The 20,703-nt window shown below is 43.4% G+C and overlaps 1 long non-coding RNA gene across 1 annotated transcript in view; it reads right to left on the reverse strand.

The window, feature by feature from the left end:
- Nucleotides 1-2,923: 2,923 nt before the first annotated feature.
- The window catches only part of LOC149462140 (uncharacterized), a 52,306-nt gene continuing 34,526 nt past the window's right edge, over nucleotides 2,924-20,703 (reverse strand). Inside the window, exons 7-9 of the long non-coding RNA XR_016312712.1 lie at nucleotides 14,088-14,138; nucleotides 9,865-9,886; nucleotides 2,924-5,197 (exon numbers count right to left, since the gene is read on the reverse strand). This is a non-coding gene — a long non-coding RNA (uncharacterized LOC149462140). The remainder of the gene's footprint in view (nucleotides 5,198-9,864; nucleotides 9,887-14,087; nucleotides 14,139-20,703) is intronic.

Genomic DNA, 20,703 nt, shown 5'->3' on the forward strand with positions numbered 1-20,703 from the left:
CGAATGGTGCCCAATCGTCGGTGTCAGTAGGAGGAATAGTGCCCCATCATTGGTGTCAGTAGGAGGAATAGTGCCCAATCATTGTCATTGGGAAGAATGGTGCCCAATCATTGGTGTCAGTAGGAGGAATAGTGCCCAATCATTGTCAGTGGGAGCAATGGTGCCCCAATCATCGGTGTCAGTGGAAGGAATAGTGCCCCAATCATCTGTGTCAGTGGGAGGAATAGTGCCCAATCATTGTCAGTGGGAGGAATAGTGCCTCATCATTGGTGTCAGTAGGAGGAATAGTGCCCAATTGTTGTCAGTGGGAAGAATGGTGCCCAATCGTTAGCAGTGGGAGGAATGGTGCCCAACCATTGGTGTCAGTAGGAGGAATAGTGCCCCATCATTGGTGTCAGTAGGAGGAATAGTGCCCAATCATTGTAAGTGGGAAGAATGGCGCCCAATCGATGTAAGTGGGAGGAATGGTGCAAAATCATTCGTGTCAGTGGGAGGAATAGTGCCCAATCGTCAGTGGAAGGAATGGTGCCCAATCATTGGTGTCAGTGTGAGGAATAGTGCCCAATCGTTGTCAGTGGGAGGAATGGTGCCCAATCATCGGTGTCAGTTGGAGGAATGGTGTCCAGTCTTCGGTGTCAGTGGGAGGAATAGTGCCCAATCATTGGTGTCAGCAGGATGAATAGTGCCCCATCATAGTTAGTAGGATGAATAGTGCCCAATTGTTGGTGTCAGTGGGAGGAATAGTGCCCAATCATCGGTGTCAGTAGGATGAATATTGCCTTATCATTGTCAGTGGGAGGAATAGTGCCCAATCGTTGTCAGTGGGAAGAATGGTGCCCAATTGTTGTCAGTGGGAAGAATGGTGCCCAATCGTTGTCAGTGGGAGGAATGGAGCCCAATCATTGGTACCAGTGGGAGGAATAGTGCCCTGTCATTAGGGTCAGTGGGAGAAATAGTGCCCAATCGTTGGTGTCAGTGGAATAGTGCCCCATCATTGTCAGTGGGACGAATGGTGCCCAATCGTCGGTGTCAGTATTTATTTATTTATTTATCGAGTTTATATAGCGCCAAAGGGTTTGCTCAGCGCTGTACAATAGAGGGGGGACAATACATGAAACAGAACAGTAGCATCAGTCAGTAGGAGGAATAGTGCCCCATCATTGGTGTCAGTAGGAGGAATAGTGCCCAATCATTGTCATTGGGAAGAATGGTGCCCAATCATTGGTGTCAGTAGGAGGAATAGTGCCCAATCATTGTCAGTGGGAGCAATGGTGCCCCAATCATCGGTGTCAGTGGAAGGAATAGTGCCCCAATCATCGGTGTCAGTGGGAGGAATAGTGCCCAATCATTGGTGTCAGTGGGAGGAATAGTGCCCAATCATTGGTGTCAGTGGGAGGAATAGTGCCCAATCATTGTCAGTGGGAGGAATAGTGCCTCATCATTGGTGTCAGTAGGAGGAATAGTACCCAATGGTTGTCAGTGGGAAGAATGGTGCCCAATCGTAGGCAGTGGGAGGAATGGTGCCCAATCATTGGTGTCAGTAGGAGGAATGGTGCCTAATTGTTGTAAGTGGGAAGAATGGCGCCCAATCGATGTAAGTGGGAGGAATGGTGCAAAATCATTGGTGTCAGTGGGAGGAATAGTGCCCAATCATCAGTGGAAGGAATGGTGCCCAATCATTGGTGTCAGTGTGAGGAATAGTGCCCAATCGTTGTCAGTGGGAGGAATGGTGCCCAATCGTCGGTGTCAGTGGGAGGAATGGTGTCCAGTCTTCGGTGTCAGTGGGAGGAATAGTGCCCAATCATTGGTGTCAGCAGGATGAATAGTGCCCCATCATAGTTAGTAGGATGAATAGTGCCCAATCGTCGGTGTCAGTGGGAGGAATAGTGCCCAATCATCGGTGTCAGTAGGATGAATATTGCCTTATCATTGTCAGTGGGAAGAATGGTGCCCAATCGTTAGTGTCAGTGGGAGGAATAGTGCCCAATCGTTGTCAGTGGGAAGAATGGTGCCCAATTGTTGTCAGTGGGAAGTAAGGTGCCCAATCGTTGTCAGTGGGAGGAATGGAGCCCAATCATTGGTGCCAGTGGGAGGAATAGTGCCCAATCGTTGTCAGTGGGAGGAATGGTGCCCAATCTATGGTGTCAGTGGGAGGAATAGTGCCCAATCATTGGTGTCAGTAGGAGGAATAGTGCCCAATCATTGTCAGTGGGAGGAATGGTGCCCTATTGTTGCTGTTAGTGGGAGGAATGGTGTCCCATTGTTGCTGTTAGTGGGAGGAACATTGTGTCTTTTGAGTAAGATGAACAGTTCCCCAAGGGCCAGATAAAGGCAAGCAAAGGGCCACAGTTTGGAGACCACTGCTCTAAGCAAAGAAGGGGAAGGTATATAATCCTGCTGGTCAAAAATGGGGTGCCAACTGAAAATATCACCATCCAGTGGATGTAGCATTCTTAGAAAAATCACAGCTGAAGCCAATCCAGTCTATGTGGTTAACATGTGTAAGATGGCCTGGCACCACTCCACAAGCCACGGCTTCCTACCAGGGGCGGACTGACCATTCGAGCACTCGGGCACTGCTCCAGGGCCTGGGATCAGTAGGGGGCACCATGAGATGCCCCTGGTACCTTTCATTTCATTTTTTTGGTGTGGGTCAGGACACAGGGGCCCCATGAGTTGTCAGTCCGCCCCTGCTTCTGACATGTTTCACCTTCTATCTAAAACAAAAACCAAAAAAAAACTTTTTTTTATGGTGTTGCTGTTTTCACAGTTTCACCTAATATTATGTTGTTAATTATAGCCTTCTATCTGCCTGGAGTTCAGCTTTAACAAACCTTCAGGACATTTCGGAACAATTCAAGCTTTTAGTCCTCTTCATTTTTGTTTCTCGATCGGCGAAAAAAATTAAGAAGACAATACCGGCTACATTGCATATGTTTATTTGTTGTGGATCAGATTACAATGATACATATACCAATATTTATTGTGCGTTTCGTGCCTTAATTTTCCATGTAAAGCGCTGTGCTGGTTTTGTAAGGACACGATCACAAGAAAGATGGCGCTGGGTGTGAATCTGATGATTTGGCACAATTATACTGGAGAATTAAACAGTTATGCATGCTTTCATTTCACAGATTACATGGTGTGAGGAATGCAGAAGAAAGAGCAGTGGGAGGTGGGTAGTGTAACTTTTTCGCAGCTTGTATATTATACAAAGGATAGAATGATTCTTTCACTCCAGCTGTCAGGGAGATAGCATTGCAAATGCCTCAATTGGTAAAGGGTCAGTCCATTAAAAACTGACATGTCATTTCTGTGTAGAGGTGGGCATGATAAATCACCTACCGGCTTGTAACAACCCTAAGGAGAGATTTCTGCTTCCTATTTCCATTCACTTTACTGATGCGATTCTAAAATAATATTTTTGCCTGTGTGGACATTTATTTTTTATAACTGAGATTGCAGCAAGGTAAGTCCAATGTATACAGTCATTTGTGTTGGAGCTGCACTACCTCTCCATAGACATCAATGTGAATGCAGAAGCAACTGGAAGCAGCTCAAAGCAACTCAGAAACAGTTCAAAGAAGCTCTCAGATATGAAACGAGCTTTAGGTAAGTGGGGCTACTGCAGGAGGAGTAAGACTCCTTGGTGGGGGGACATCACAACTATAATCACAGAATATTCGATACTGTTAGGTGGTTCAGCTCACCAGTTTTTGTGGACTGGGTCAACAGCAGCAGTGTACTGTCATCTATCTCAGCCTGTTAGAGATGGCAAATGGATATCATTCTATACGTTTGTGATTGAGGTGGTGCTTACTGCCTGTAGACACTGAGTGGTGTGCTGGCTAAAGGGTTCTATAGATCCTATCAACCAAAGTAAAAAATAAAAGTGGCAGGTACGAATATCTGATCACTGGCCTTTCCTATCTCATGCAAAAAAATCTCTATATTGTCCCATTTTCAATAAAACTCCTTCTATAGGTCCAGTCAGTGGACAATACAAAATCAAAAAGTATCGAAAGGGAATTTATGACTTTCTTTAGTTCATATAGTTATAAAAACTGGGGAGAAGTAGTTATGAGGCTCCTCTAGACCTTGTGGACAACATATGAACTCCTGGTATGATGCTACTATAGACATTGTGGGCAAGATTTGAACTCCTGGTATAATGCTACTCTAGACCTTGTGGGCAAGATTTGGACTCCTGGTATGATGCTTCTCTAGACCTTGTGGACAACAATTAAACACCTGGTATGATGCTTCTCTAGACCTTGTGGGCAAGATTTGGACTCCTGGTTTGATGCTCCTCTAGACCTTGTGGACAACATTTGAACTCCTGGTATGATGCTCCTCTAGACCTTGTGGACAACATTTGAACTCCTGGTATAATGCTACTCTAGACCTTGTGGGCAAGATTTGGACTCCTGGTATGATGCTTCTCTAGACCTTGTGGACAGCAATTGAACGCCTGGTATGATGCTACTCTAGACCTTATGGGCAACATTTGGACTCTTGGTATGATGTTCCTCTAAAACTCATGGACAGCATTTGGACTTTTGGTAGTGATTGCCTAACTATGACCACTATTAGAGTAACTCTGCTTGGCCTGCATTGAACAGAACAAGGATCAAATGGGAATTGGATGTTGAGTCCCTGTATACATACTAGATTGGTTACTATGGGGTTAGTAACACCAAAGGGGTCTTACCACTCCTGCAGCCCCCTTGTAGGCAAATTTAAGACCATTTATTATTTTAGTTCTTTTAAGGGCTAAAGACAACGTCTTCAGATAAAATGGCTCTCATTCAACCTTGCTGCTTCTGAATAGATGATATCAGAGGTGTCAATACAAGAGCAGCTTATGGTAAAAGGTGTCCATGTTACTATACACAAGTGTCAAAGCACCTGCGGGCTTTGGTTGCTGACAGGAGAATTCCTTTAAATAAAACCAACTGAAATGGCTGATAAAGATTTTGAACAGCTGGACTTTAGAAGATCATTTTAGGCAATAAGCAGAAGCTATAAAATATACAAGAAGGAGAATTTGGGTAGCAAGTCCCTTGCAGAGGATCTGGGAGCTTGCACTGAGCAGACAACTTTGGTGGTGGTTTTCGGCTATTTTTGATTTTGGAGGTCGAGCAAAGGATTTGAGGATGAGGGGTGCAGGCATTCTGCAATGGAATTTCCATAAGATCTAAAGAGAAAAAAACAGGGTCAAAATATGGATAACTTACATGGAGTCATAAGAAGTAAGACAGTGGCAAAAAATGGGGGCACAAAACAACAAATGAAAGCGTCTGTTTGCAAAAACATTGCTCATATTACTTGATCTTATAGGTCAATGCAGTTAGTTTGGGTTGCTGAAGTCCAATAATCATTGATGGGGAATTCAACCTCTTTGAGCTACAATTTTTTTTAACTAACTGAAAAATATCACCACATTAAAAGTACTAGATGTAGCACACTCCTAGTGTACTGTAGGCTGGTAGGTAAATTTAAAGATAATTCAAAAAACCTCCTGCGCTCACATGGACTCCTACCTTAAATCACAAGCTGCTGACACTAAACTTATACCCAAAATAAGTGAATGATCAGAAAAATAAATTTAAAGTGTAGCGCTAATAAATCAAAATAAATATCCAATGAATACGTGATACAATAAAAAACTCTCAATACACCCCTACAAAAAATCAAAAGTCCTCAATAAATATAAAGTGACATGCGTGTATTCCCTCATGGGGAATATCTAGTGCAAAAAAGTCACAAATATATCATATATAATAATAATAAAGTGACAACACACATATAGTGCTCAAAAAAGATGAACCAAAACTCAAATACGAGAAAAGTCTAAAAAATTTGTAGTAATAATGATGATGCAATGCTTAATGATGATCTTCACACTCCACTCTTCATGCAAAAATAATGTGCAGTGCGTGTGATTCACACGTGACAATCCTTAACGGCCAAAATGCCCCCTCACCTCCTTCCTTAGACCCCAAAGGGCCAGCACGCTTTCAGGATCACACGATCCTACCAGTATGGATCCCTCTCTAGGTGTCGCCTTCCACCTCCAGCATCCACCAGTTTAGCAGCCAGCTCCTCCCAGGGTCATAGTGAGACACAAGCAGAGACCCTCCATAGTGCAACCAGTATTTTATTCAGCAATAGGTATAAAATAGATTTCCACTCACATAAAAAACGAATATTCCAGCCTCCTACCACATGCTATGGGTGTACTGCATGGGTAATACACAGGGTGATCCAATATGGCCCTCACGCCGGAAATGACGTCACCGCGTTTGCCAGAAGCTCCTCCCCACGTACCAACGCGTTGCGTCACGTTCAACACGTGACTTCATCAAGGGAGAATACAGCTGGAAGCCTGGATATTTATAGGACTCCAGCCAATCCCTGGGGAGGTGTGCCCAGTAGGTGGTTGAGGAGCCCATAAAAACAGTTTGAGGCCTGGTCCGCAGGGAGCACCCCATGTGCAGGGACTCTGCCCCTGGTACAGAAGTCTAAGAGGAGCCATCAGAAAAACACTGATGTCCCTGCTAGGCTTAGCTGGGGTGGGGGGCTATTCACAGATATAAGTCCTAGAATCAAGTTGGGTCTGGAGATGCTCACTGAAGAGAGCTAGGAGGAAGTTGGTGAGAAAGAGTCCAGCTGTCCTATGATGGTGTGAATCCTCATCTCACTCACTGAGAAGAACCTGATGGGTATTGGAAGGAGGCAACTGATGATCCTGTGGCTGTGTGAGTAAATGACCCCAGTGCTGGAAAGTCAGTAACTGTGTGCAGCTTTTAATCTCTGGAAGGAGTACTAGTCACTGTCAGCATAAAGATTCAGTGGGACATTCTTTTGGTGCAATTCAGAAAGATAATTAAGGAGTTCTCAAGTTGTCCTTTTCAATTTTTGTGGTATTCCATGCCCTATCCAAGTTCAACATTCCCAATAAATATCTAGAAGGAAACTCCTAGACTGTTCCTTGGAGCCATTAGAAGAGTGAAGAAAATGCTGTGTACCTGGCTGTGTGTGCTCTGAGTGGAGAAATAGAACAAAGTTCACCAGCGGCTCTTTAGGGGGAACACTACATAAATAATATTCAATTTCAGCTTAATGTCATTACGTATTAGATTTGCTAATGCTGGCACTCTTTGCTGTAGATTGAGATTCACTAGTCCCCATACAGTTCAACTTCTGTGACGTCCTTGTGTCTAAAGTTTGGAAATTTTTCATGAAAAAAAAAAAATCTATATCCAGCACTGGGAGAGTAAGATCAGTGATATCACAAATTACAAACCGACTACGGTCTTTGCTGGAACTAGGTGGTCTTTGACAGTTTCTTTGATGGCATTACAGACATTACAGAACATTACCCCTTTTCTAAAGAATACTTAAACAAAACGGTTATGAACTTGGACTGGTGATCAAGGACGTTGCTGCCTGTTAACCAGTCGATGCCACAGTTCAACCAAGGCAAATTCACATCAGATGAATATCTGTAATACTCAACTTCAGATGTCTGTCTCTTGTTGCCTTATTTAGTGCCCAAACCATTATGTCCTCTGACAACATGGACCCCAATGACCAGCCTATCTTCAAAATGGCACCTGCCAATGACTAGAATGTCTCCAGGACAGGAGGTTCAATCTCCAGGACTGAAATTTATAGATTTCTTCACTTTCCTTATCACAGTACTTAATCTCAAAATTATAGATGACTAGATAAGCAAGGTCCATACCAATTCACTCATTGCACACCCACAGATTTATCTGCTGGTATCTGGCTCCTTTTTCACTGCCTATTTTGTTAAGCATGCTTCCTTTAAATCACATGTGAGTTCCAAATACACCTGTCCGGCACTTCAAGCACAGAGGCTTGTATCACCTTGGTTGAATGTTCCAAACCAGACGACTGCAAAAAAAAAAAAAAAAAAAAAAAAGAAGGGGTCCTACAAACTCCTCCTTCTCATGACACCAGTAAAAACAATGTATCCCCAAAGATTGCAATTGAATGAATCAATTAAAGTATATCTATAGCCAGAATAACGTTTTTTCAAAATCTTGTAGGGAAGGGTTAAAACTCCTGCCAGGATATTTTATTTTTGCCGTTTACCATTATGGAAATGTCCCTTCACTTCCTTTCCCAGAAACATAGTGGGAAGTCAAATGAAATCTCCCAAAGTATGGGGGAATTTGCAATCTCTAGAAATGGTATCCCCACTGGAAGATTTGCCATTAACTTGTTTTGAGAAAATTTCAAAAAATTTTGATTTCCCCTCATTTTCTGTCGCAATAACAATGGTCACAAATACAAAAAGAAGAGGGCGGAATCTTCCCAATGAGGACACGAACAGCAATAGAAAAAAAAAACTTGATAGAGGGTTGGAGTCTTCATTATTCTATCTAAACATATAACAAATGATCAATGGCTTCTTTGTTGAATCTGCCCTGTAAAATGCTCATTCTGTAGCACTAGTCCAGGGGTGGCTAACCTGTGGCTCTCCAGCTGTTGTGGAACTACATTTCCCATGAGGCATTGCAAAGATGGGAAGTTACTGACTTGCAGAGGCATGATGGAACTTGTAGTCCTGCAGCAGCTGGAGAGCCGCAGGTTGGCCACCCCTGCACTAGTCTAATGTCTGCACCATTTCCTGGGGCACTAGCATTGCGACAGAGCCTGGCGCCCATCTGCATCAAGCTGGAGTTTTCCAAAAGGTTGTAAATTTTGATGCACCTTACTGTGTGTAGAGGTTTAATAATTGGTTAGTACCAAAATGTAAAAGAAAAAAAAATTAAAAATCGTAGCATAAAGAAAGGTGGTGGATTATACTCAATGACAGGTTAGCTGCTTTTTTGTGAATCTCTGTGGGCAATGGAGGGAATCTCTAATCGGTGTATAGTATAACCCGAAGCAAGTAACAGAAAAAAAAAAGCGAAGGGCTAACATGACTGGGAAACGGGAATCAAAGAGTGTTAGGATTCATTTGGAATAATAGAAGGTAGGCACTTACGGCGATTGGTGGATTCACTGTGGGAGTAGGGGCTGTAGGGGGTCCTCCAGGTGGGATAGTTTTTTTCCCCCAGCATCCAGAGTAGAGCCATCATAGAAGAAAGTTCCTGCCCTCCCGCCCCTTGTGTTGGATCAGGTTTCATTGGCTGGTCATACTGGCAAAGCGGATGAGGTCTTTGGAGGCATCTCCTTAAAATCTCTTGTGATTATCATATTAGGGATCCATCTAAGGTATGGAGTCCCCTGTGGAATGCAAGTTATTTGGGTAAACTGGAAAGTTTAAGAGAGAAGTATCTACCGATAGTTGAGTTTGTCCCCAAGCCAGTGTGATGCAGTTGGGGGTCCATGTAAGTAGTTATGCAGATACAAAGTGGCCGTTTGATACTTAGTGCCTCCAAAGATCAGCAACCTTATGTTGATTGATACGGTATTATTTATCAGGTTTCTGTTTTAAGGAATGTTTGTTATATTTGGTTAATTGTTAATAAATGGCCACTATGGCCAATTGTACTCCAAAAATGTGGTGGTTATCGCAGTTTAATTGGGGTGGTTATTGCAGTTTAATTGGGGTTAAGGGTTTAGGGCAGCATAGCGGTCATTATCACATGGGTATGACGACATCTGTTGTGCCTTAGTCATGTTTTTCTCAATTGTATTGCCAATGTGACTAAACCTAAATTTAACTTGTTTCCGTTCCCTGTTGCCAAATCCCAATTACCTTGCAAAACATTGTTATATTGCTCTTGAAGCTGCTTTTTCATCACCAAACAAGTTCCTTCTTATGACGAATAAAAAACATTTTTTGTGCACTGTGATGTTGTGTTAGGAACTCTAAATACTCACCAATCCTTAGAATGGTCGCATTCTGCAGAAAGCAAAAGTGGGAGAAAAAAAAAAAACAAAACAGTAAGCAATAAAGCAAAAAACATTTTCTAGCCAAGTCCACCCAAAACTGTTATTGTGGCAGGAAGAATTACCAGCCGACTTTTTAAATCTCTTTGAGACTGCAGTTGCCAGACACCTCCAAGTTGTCTATTTCAGCTTTAGGTTCCAAACTTGTGGTCTACATGCTGAATTAGTAGGTTGGTTCCCACTTTCATGACCCAAGGACAATGCATCAAGGAATAGCTGCTTCCATAAGATATTTCCATTCATTCACCCCTATAAATTTTTCTCAACCACTCCACCGGATGTCAAGTAATAGCAAGTCAAAGTCAACTGAAAACTCTACTTCAGCTTTTCTCAACCAGGGATCTGTGAAATTCTAGGTTTCCTTCTAAAGGTTTCTAGGAGTTCCTTGATCAGTAAGATATTTCTTCCTCTAACATGAGTAACCTCTGATCTTTTTAGCCTTCTATAAGGGGGGGATCCTCCCAATGACCAAAAATATAAGGTGCACTCTTCCTAGTGACCATCAAAACAATGTACTCTGAGCTGTAGATACAGCACTTATTAGCAGGGGCTCCCCGAGACCTAAAAGGTATTTTATATTAAAAGGGTTGAGAAAGGCTGTTCTACCTGTTCCTAAAATATGATATTACAGTTATTGTTTAATAGATACTGGATGGTTTATTAGATACTGGATGGTTTATAAGGATCTAAAGAAGACCTCAACTGTGTAAACTGTGCCCCAAAAACAAAAGGAAGGCAGAGTGCAAATGACTAGACACCACTAATGCCTGTATGCTCTCTGAAGTTAATATTTTCCATATGGCTTACTTACCATACCATAGTCTGTGCTATGGCTCATGCCTGGAGTTGACCATTTTGGTAGAAAAGCAGGGATTTGCTTCCTCATGCCACAACCCATGATCCCTAATTGACTGTTGGGGGAATAGTTAAGAAGCAGGAGAGGTGGAACAAGTAGAGTTCCACAGAATGGATGAAGCAGGAGCAGGGAGATCCTTGCACTGCAGGTTCTCAGGTACAGCTTCCTTCACAGCAAGGAAAACAGTGAGCAGTACAGTAGTATCACCAAATCTCACCAAAAATATTATGAGACCAGTCAATGCTTTAGCTCCTATTATGCAGAGGTACAGCTATGAGGCTCATGACAAGAAGGGGTTTATTTACTAAACCTGGTTGACTCAGAATCTTGTCCACTTCTGCATAAAAACCAATCAGCTTCCAGGTTTTATTGCTGAAGCTTAACTGAACATGCTGAGGTTAGAAGCTGATTGGCTACCATGCACAGGTGCCCAAGATTCTGAGTCAACCAGGTTTAGTAAATAAACCCCGAAGTGTCAAGGCACAGGAAATGCAGTGCTATGACAAAGGTAGATTTTTTTTACAGTGCTGTTAACACACCATTGATACTTCTAGACTTTTTTTTTTTTAATAGAAATTGTTTTTTTAAAGTTTATGTACACTTTACTTAAATGACAGGCAAAACCCTACAAACGCTGTAAATGAAGAATTTCCCAGGATGAATGGTGTAACGTTTTCAAGAGTATTCTGTAAGTTCAGCTGGATTGGATTTACTACTACTACTACTACTAGATATTTGGAATTTTGTTTGAGATGGACTTCCTTTGATGGTGTCATTATGATGCAGCTCAGCAACCAAATTGTATTATGGACATGCAAGCAAGAAAAAGAGTTTTTGATTTTGTAATGGCAACTGACTATGGGCGGACCTGGCAATTTTAGAGGAGACATTTCACCACTGGAGTCCCAGAGATATAAGAAGGCAGCATGTGATTCAACTTCAACAATGCAGAAAAATTGAATTTCATTGAAAAAAAAAAAATAATATCACAAAAACATTAAATCTGTTCTATGCATGGGTAATAGATAGATAGTACAATATTTCAATCAGGAAATTAAGGAATAATGCAGACAACTTTCTGGTGACTGTTGGCCAAACCTATGATGCATTTCAGCCTAATTTCCAATCAATACTTCTAGTGGCAAAGGACCGCATTTATAAAAGCGGTTTGTTTCCTAACTTAGCTTAAATGGCAAGCCCTGTTTTATTGCTTGGTCTCAGGGTCCAATTTGGCAAACCAAGATTTATCCCCAATGACTAATGATGCGACTCTATGAAATGTTAAAGAACATTATTTTTGACATCCATATGAGCTGCTCAAGCAAAAGCAAACCTTTTTATAGACTTTTTAGTAGAGTTGGCGTGTATCATCACCATCTTTTACAGCTTGCTTCTAAACCCCATGCGTCATTGACTGCAGCATACGGAACACTTCTTCTGAATAATGTTTTACATTTTACAATACCCCCCTCTGAAGACGTGCTTGAGCACGATACGCGTCAGGAGGAGCCACACCACGCCGTGACATCACGCCGCAGCAACGTGGAGCTCCGGCGGCCATCTTTGTTTACCAGCTGGTCAGTTCCTTTACAGACTACTGTCTGCAACGCTGTATTCTTTTTATCTGATACACCTGATTTAATTAATTAATAAATTTGAGGTTTAACTTACTACACTATGGGAGTGTTCTTGTCGCCCCCTGGGGGAGTGCTCTAGCCCGCAGACCCACTCCAAGAACGGATCGCTACTCACCACCCAGGCCACTTATAGTGACAGCACCCACTAGGACCACATAAGGGGACCTCTAGAGGAGAAGGACTACTCACCTAGGATCCGATAGAGGGGAGACCGCCCACCACCTGGCAGCAGGATAATTATACACAAAGCGCATTTAATATGCGCGTCCGGTGAGTGCGCATTTCATTACTACCTCTACACGGATATCAAAGTCACCGCAACTATTTATGTTTATTTACGGGACTACCCAATATATATGTTTATGATTTACCAGGGACTTTTGCATATAAATTGTTGCTTACTAGCGCTGCACCTTTCATATATATATATTGTCTACTCCATAGGTCATTGGTACCTATCTTGTGCATAGCAGCTTGTTGTTTTTTACTAAGGCGCTATTTACCATTTCGTGTACACATTTTACAATACCGTTCACCAGTCAGAAACTAGCTCAATAGAAGATGGTGTCATGCTTTATGTGAGCTTTAGAAGGCCTAATGACTCCTCTCAAAGGTTCTAGATCTACCGCTATTTTTTCTTTCAAGTGTCCAGACAAAGTAAAATGAAATAAAAAAAATAAATAAATGCAATTGTGGGAGTAACTGTACGGAGGTGCTGGGTGCTCTTCTGCATTTTCAGGATCTTTCTGCCCTTTACTTCCTCCCAGTGGACCATTAACGGGATTAAACAGCTGTCAGCATTACATAATGCAATGGCCGAAAAATGCATAGGCTTTTACTGAGCATTACTAGCAGCTTAGAAGTGACTCATTGAAACTCAGGTGGGCGTACCCTAAATATTACATTTGGTGCTGCCCCTTTAATACAAAGATGCCTAAGCCAATGTAAGAGTTGTGCCAAAGACACCTTGACTTCTTGAAATATTGCTACTACGCTTCAGTCGATCCTGAATACGGCTGCCAGACTCATTCACCTCACCAACCACTCTGTCTCCGCCACCCCCCTCTGCCAATCCCTCCACTGGCTTCCGATTGCGCAACGGATCAAATTCAAAATCCTAACACTGACGTACAAAGCTGTCCACCATACTGCCCCGAACTACATCACTGACCTAATATCCAAGTACCGCCCAACACGCACACTCTGCTCCTCACAAGACCTCCTTCTCTCTAGTTCCCTGGTCTCCTCCTCCCATGCCCGCCTCCAGGACTTCTGCAGGGTGTCACCCATCCTCTGGAACTCCCTGCCCCAACCCATCAGATTATCACCTACTCTCCTCTCCTTTAGGCGCACCCTGAAAACCCATCTCTTCAGGGAAGCCTACCCCACCCCCTGCTAGATTGCCGACCTCCTCCACTCTTCCTACCACTCCATCTCCCACAGCTATCTCTTCCTGTGCCACCATCCCCTCCTAGATTGTAAGCTCGAAAGAGCAGGGCCCTCAATCCCCTCATGTTTTGCATTGTATTGGTATTGTTCTGTCACATGTTCTGTCCCCCTCTGTAATGTACAGCGCTGAGCGAACTATTGGCACTTTATAAATACTGTATAATAATAATACTTTTACTGTATATATAAGATGAATATGGATATACACTTACTAGCTACCTCTGCGTACACCGGTTCGCCTGCCACCTCACCAACTTTTAGATCTGAGAAGACAACAAAATAACGAGATCAGAAACACACTTATACTAATACAGTTCACAAACACAATCAAAACCATTGGATCTTGTGAGTCATTGATTTGTGAATGGCCAGCATAGGATACAAAGCTAAAAGCATACAGCATTGTTCCCAGTGTCCCCCATTCTGCAGGACAGTCCGGTTCCTTGATGGAGTTAGTACACAAATTGCCATGGCAGGTAGCAGGCCTTCCAGTTTTTCCACGAATACTGATGAATGATACAGTGAGGTCAGTGGCATAACCAGAACCTTCAGGGCCCTGGTGCTAGAAACCATGAAGAGCTCTCTGAACCTCAATGAGGCCTTTCCCTCAGAACCCAGTGGTGGAACGCCAGGGCCTGGTCTCAGACCTTTGTGATCTTGGTAGTTCTGCCACTAGTGTCAGTTTTTTTTCTGTTATTTTATTTCTTCTTATTTTTTTTTTACATAATTTAACCATTTTTTCATTATTATTTTTTATATTTTTTTTTAGAAGCCCCGTTGGGGGGCTTTGTTGAGATATCAGGGGTCTACAGAGACCTCTGATGTTCCACCTTTGAGATGGTGAAAGGAGATTGAGGACAGGGCCCTCAATCTCCTCCGCAGCCCCAGTAACACTGAATGAATGGGCAGGAATAGCTCTGTACAGAGGCTCCTGTTCATTCACAAACTGAAGCATAGTAAATACAGCTTACTATGTTTCAGTTATGAATGGATAGCGTCAGTGACCAGTACAGATCACTGACTCTCCATTCAGAAAAGGAAGGGGCTGGAAAATGACACATTTACTGGCCCCTACCCCACTATTCATTCTGACAGCCTCCCCCACAGCCAATGGGAGATGGGAGGGGAGGAACTCTGCAGAGCTGCGGGGGAACAAGAGGGGGGGGCAGGAAAGAGCACGGGGGGGGGGAGTGGAGATCACACGGGGGCAGCAGAAAAAAGCTGGATAGAAGGAGTGGCTGCATATGTAGAAACCAATCTCTCCATGTTCCACTTGCCACTGAATACCGGTTTCTCCTCTCATTCTATCAGACATTCAGCAACTTCAGGAGGGACATGGAGAGATCGGTTCCTCTATTTGCAGCCTTTCCAGCCGCACCTCCTACCCAGGCATACAGGGGAGCTGCATGGGCCCCCCTGCAGCATGGGGCCAGGTCGCAATTGAGACCCCTGTAACTACATCCCTGAATTAGGTTGATTTTTTAAAGACAAATATGCCGTTTACATGGCAAGTGAAGTGGGAAATACTCCTAGAGTTTAATGAATGTGGTGACAATTCACTTTTCAAAAAATACCCAATAACATGCAAGGGAACAGAAAAAAAAAAACCATCATGTTTGTGTAAACATTATTGGATGATGGAATTTAGCAGACAGAACGACTTTGGAAATTCTCCTATTAGAGTCAGACAAATAAGAAAATTTGTTATATTTTATTATTGTTCAAAAACATTCGGTGTGTTGGTTATCAGAGAATGGTCCAAAAAGTGCTGCTAGGTCACCAGAGAAGCCACAATGTTACAAGAGCAGCAGACATTAGAGATTAATGAAATAAGAGTCACATGGCAATTGCTCTAATAATATGGCATCACTCAGGTAAGATGGAATCTTCCTTCTTTGGAATGGGCAGCAATCTCTGGTACTGAAGATAACCATGTGGTGGACATTTGGAAGAAAGAGAGCTAACCATAAAGAATGCCAATTTAGATAAATGTTTTGGAAAGAGATAGGGAGACAGAGCATGGCTTTAAAGTGGTTGTAAACCTCAAACATGAAGTATGAACAAAGTATATCCCTATATAGGGTGTACTTGTCTCAATCCAGAGCTCTAAGTGTCATTTCTGTCTGCTGCCTCATTCCATTGCTATCAGCATCAGGGCTGTAGATAAAGGGGTACCACCAGTCCTCCTGTACAGGGCCCAGGCCAGCAGGGGGACCCAGGCAACTGGCTGAGACATGTGTGGGCAGGAAAGGTGATTGTCACGTTGGGCGGGGCAATTACTAGAACCAATCCCCTGTATGGCTCTCTCTGCAGCAGCTGAAAGCTAGATTCTTCTCCTCTCCCTCCGGTTAGCTTCCAGCTGCTGCAGAGAGACCCATACAGGTGATCAGTTATAGTAACTGTCCCCCTGCTGCACCCACCACCCTCACTGTGCATCATATGTTTCCCCCTGCTGCCCAGGCACTCCTGAGTGCCCCTATTCCTACAGTGCTGCCGGTTTCTCACCATAAGCTGCAAGCATCCTTCATGATGGAAAATGGGGGAAGGGTCCAGCAAATATGTCACATTTACCAGCCCCTTCCTTTTCTGAATGAACACAATGAATGATCAATACAGATCATTCACTGTGTTCATTCATAACAGAAAAACTGTGTTTTTTGGGGGAAGGCCCTGCCAGGTTGGCTCTATGGGGCCTGTGGTTTCTAACAGCAAACCTGATCAGCATGCATCACTTCTGACAAGTCTTCCTGACACCAAGAGAAAATGGTGACAGAGAAGGGACCTCTAGTAGATTGACAACCTTAGCTCTATTCAGCTCCATGCGCACGGGATGTTTTGATAACGCTGGTAACGTTTTTGGTAAAAAAAAAAAAAAAGTCCAAAAACGACGTTTTGCAGTGTTAGAGCATTTTTACAGTTAAAAAACTCCTATAGAAACCCACTAGTTGGGTTTTTTTCCCCAAGCCAAAAAACGTCCCTGCCAAAAGACGTTAACTACAGTCTATGTGTGCACGGACACGTAGGATAACATGCTAGCTGTAGAAAAAAAACAAAAAGAAAAACAAAAAAAACCCGTAAAATAACGTCAAAAGCCAAAAACATCAGCAGTAAGAACGTCCAGTGTGCATGAGGACTTTCTGTGAGCTGTGTGGAGGGGGGGGGGGGGGTGTCTCTTCCCTCCAATCAGTTCTCAGAGCACTCCTCACTGAGCTCTGTAAAGTGGTAATTTCAGCTCTCCGCCTCCCTGTTTTTCTCAACTCTCAGACGAGTTTTATAGATTTCACACTTTGAATGGATGTAGAGAAGAGAAGACTGCAAATAAATAGGTGCGACCTATGCAGGTGGATTTGTTTTATCTCAGTATATCACCTGAGGCCAGTCACTTCACTGGGTATACAGGTGAAACTCGAAAAATCAGAATATCGTGCAAAAGTTCATTTATTTAAGTAATGCAACTTAAAAGGTGAAACCAATATATGAGATAGACTCATTACATGCAAAGCAAGATAGTTCAAGCCGTGATTTGTCATAATTGTGATGATTATGGCTTACAGCTCATGAAAACCCCAAATCCACAATCTCAGAAAATGAGAATATTGTGAAAAGGTGCAATATTCTCGGCTCAAAGTGTCCCACTCTAATCAGCTCATTAAGCCATAACACCTGCAAAGGGTTCCTGAGCCTTTAAATGGTCTGTCAGTCTGGTTCAGTAGGAATCACAATCTTGGGAAAGACTGCTGACCTGACAGTTGTGCAGAAAACCATCATTGACACCCTCCATAAGGAGGGAAAGCCTCAAAAGGTAATTGCAAAAGACGTTAGATGTTCCCAAAGTGCTGTATCAAAGCACATTAATAGAAAGTTATGTGGAAGGGAAAAGTGTGGAAGAAAAAGGTGCACAAGCAGCAGGGATGACCGCAGCCTGGAGAGGATTGTCAGGAAAAGGCCATTCAAAAGTGTTGGGGACTTTCACAAGGAGTGGACCGAGGCTGGAGTCAGTGCATCAAGAGCCACCACACACAGACGGATCCTGGACATGGGCTTCAAGTGTCGTATTCCTCTTGTCAAGCCACTCCTGAACAACAAACAACGTCAGAAGCGTCTTACCTGGGCTAAAGAAAACAGACCTGGTCTGTTGCTCAGTGGTTCAAAGTCCTCTTTTCTGATGAGAGCAACTTTTGCATCTCATTTGGAAACCAAGGACCCAAAGTATGGAGGAAGAATGGAGAGGCCCAAGGACCCCGAGTATGGAGGAAGAATGGAAAGGCCCAAGGACCCCGAGTATTGAGGAAGAATGGAGAGGCCCAAGGACCCAGAGTATGGAGGAAGAATGGAGAGGCCCAAGGACCCCGAGTATGGAGGAAGAATGGAAAGGCCCAAGGACCCCGAGTATTGAGGAAGAATGGAGAGGCCCAAGGACCCAGAGTATGGAGGAAGAATGGAGAGGCCCAAGGACCCCAAGTATGGAGGAAGAATGGAGAGGTACACACTGCAAGATGTTTGAAGTCCAGTGTGAAGTTTCCACAGTCTGTTGATTTGGGGAGCCATGTCATCTGCTGGTGTTGGTCCACTGTGCTTCATTAAGTCCAGGGTCAACGCCGCAGTCTACCAGGAGATTTTGGAGCACTTCATGCTTCCTTCTGCAGACGAGCTTTATGGGGATGCTGACTTCATTTTCCAGCAGGACTTGGCACCTGCCCACACTGCCAAAAGCACCAAAACCTGGTTCAATGACCGTGGGATTACTGTGCTTGATTGGCCAGCAAACTCGCCTGACCTGAACCCCATAGAGAATCTATGGGGCATTGCCAAGAGAAAGATGAGAGACCTGAGACCGAACAATGCAGAAGAGCTGAAGGCCGCTATTGAAGCATCCTGGTCTTCCATAACACCTCAGCAGTGCCACAGGCTGATAGCTTCCATGCCACGCCGCATTGAGGCAGTAATTGCTGCAAAAGGGGCCCAAACCAAGTACTGAGTACATACGCATGCTTCTACTTTTCAGAGGTCCAACATTGTTCTATGTACAATCCTTGTTTTGATTGCATGTAATATTCTCATTTTCTGAGATTGTGGATTTGGGGTTTTCATGAGCTGTAAGCCATAATCATCACAATGACGACAAATCACGGCTTGAACTATCTTGCTTTGCATGTAATGAGTCTATCTCATATATTAGTTTCACCTTTTAAGTTGCATTACTGAAATAAATGAACTTTTGCACGATATTCTAATTTTTCGAATTTCACCTGTATGTAAGGATTTACAACCACTTTGAAGGTCCCTTCCCCTGTCAGAGTCAAACAGGTAAAAACCTTTCCATTTAGAGAGAGATTATTCTAGTCATATCCTTGCTGGTGGCTTTATGGTGGACGTGATCTAAAAATGCGCTCACCAAAATATGTTACCAGGAAAAAAAAAATAAAACCTCAGTATCATGTACTGTGCTTGCAAAATATGTGGTTATGTTGTCTCCATGTTCTGAAAGAGCTGATATATCACTAGAGAAGCTACAATACTGCAAGAGCAACAGTCACATTATGAGACAGAGAAGGAGGGAGAGACTCCCCTGTTAGAGTCAACCAAGAAAAAAATCTTTCCATTTAGAGAGAGATTAAACAGGGTGCATCAACATAACTTCCTTTTTTCAAAACGCAATAAAACCCATTTTATGAATCAGAATTGTTTTTATTGTCTTTAATAATGTAGGTACATATCTAAAGTTCTGTTTTACACAGTTTTGAAAATCATATCAGGTAGGTGACGCCCCCCATTGTCCATACACTGAATGAGCCGATTTCTGGCGTTTTTCATGACCCTTACCAGCATAGCAGTGGGTATGTTGGCAATTTATACGCGGATGTTGGCCTTCAGGTCTTGTAGGGTCCTTGGACGCTTTACATAAACGCGGGATTTAAAAAAAAACACCCAAAAAAAAGTCGCAAGGGGCCAAATCGGGGGAGCGGGCTGGCCACTCCAAATCGCCCCTAATTGAGATGAGGCGCTCTGGGAAGCGTTCCCTTAAAACAGCCATTTATGCTCTTGAAGTGTGAGCCGTTGCTCCGTCCTGTTGGAACCAAATGTCCCCTAAGTCCAATTCATCAAGTCGTGGAAATTCCTCCAACATGTTCACATACCGGTCTGAATTCACTTATTCAGTGTATGGACAATGGGGGGCGTCACCTACCTGATATGATTTTCAAAACTGTGTAAAACAGAACTTTAGATATGTACCTACATTATTAAAGACAATAAAAACAATTCTGATTCATAAAATGGGTTTTATTGCGTTTTGAAAAAAGAAAGTTATGTTGCTGCACCCTGTACTATTCATATCATTCTTGGTGGCTTTATGGTGGACAATACCACTGCCTCTGGCCAGGAATATAATCATACTAGCTGGCAGCAGGGGCAGACTGGCAACTCATGGGGCCCCTGGGCAATAGGGGATCATAAGGGCCCCTTATGTCCTCGCCCACACTCAAACCACACCCAAAACAGCCTATGAAAAGGTACCAGGGGCATCTCATGGGGCCCCCTGCTGACCCTGTGCCCTCGGGCAGTGCCCAAGTGGTCAGTTTGCCCCTGGCTGGCAGGGTGCATTCTCCGTCCTGATATGCCTTCTCAGCCATCCGGAGATGTGATCTTGGCAACACAAAACAGATGGCAGAGTCAGAGGACTCCCAAGAGGTCTGGGCCATCCAGAGGTGACAATCCCTTACCTTGCTCCAAGAGTATGAATGCAAATTCCCTATTTGATTATCCTGAAAAAGACCAGTGAGCATAGGAAATCCCCTCAACAAGCACTAATGTGCTATGTAGTGGAGG

The sequence above is a fragment of the Staurois parvus genome, unplaced genomic scaffold (genome assembly GCF_062004578.1).
Source record: "Staurois parvus isolate SC_StPar_1 unplaced genomic scaffold, SC_StPar_1.0 ptg000184l, whole genome shotgun sequence".
NCBI classification, from domain to species: Eukaryota; Metazoa; Chordata; class Amphibia; order Anura; family Ranidae; genus Staurois; species Staurois parvus.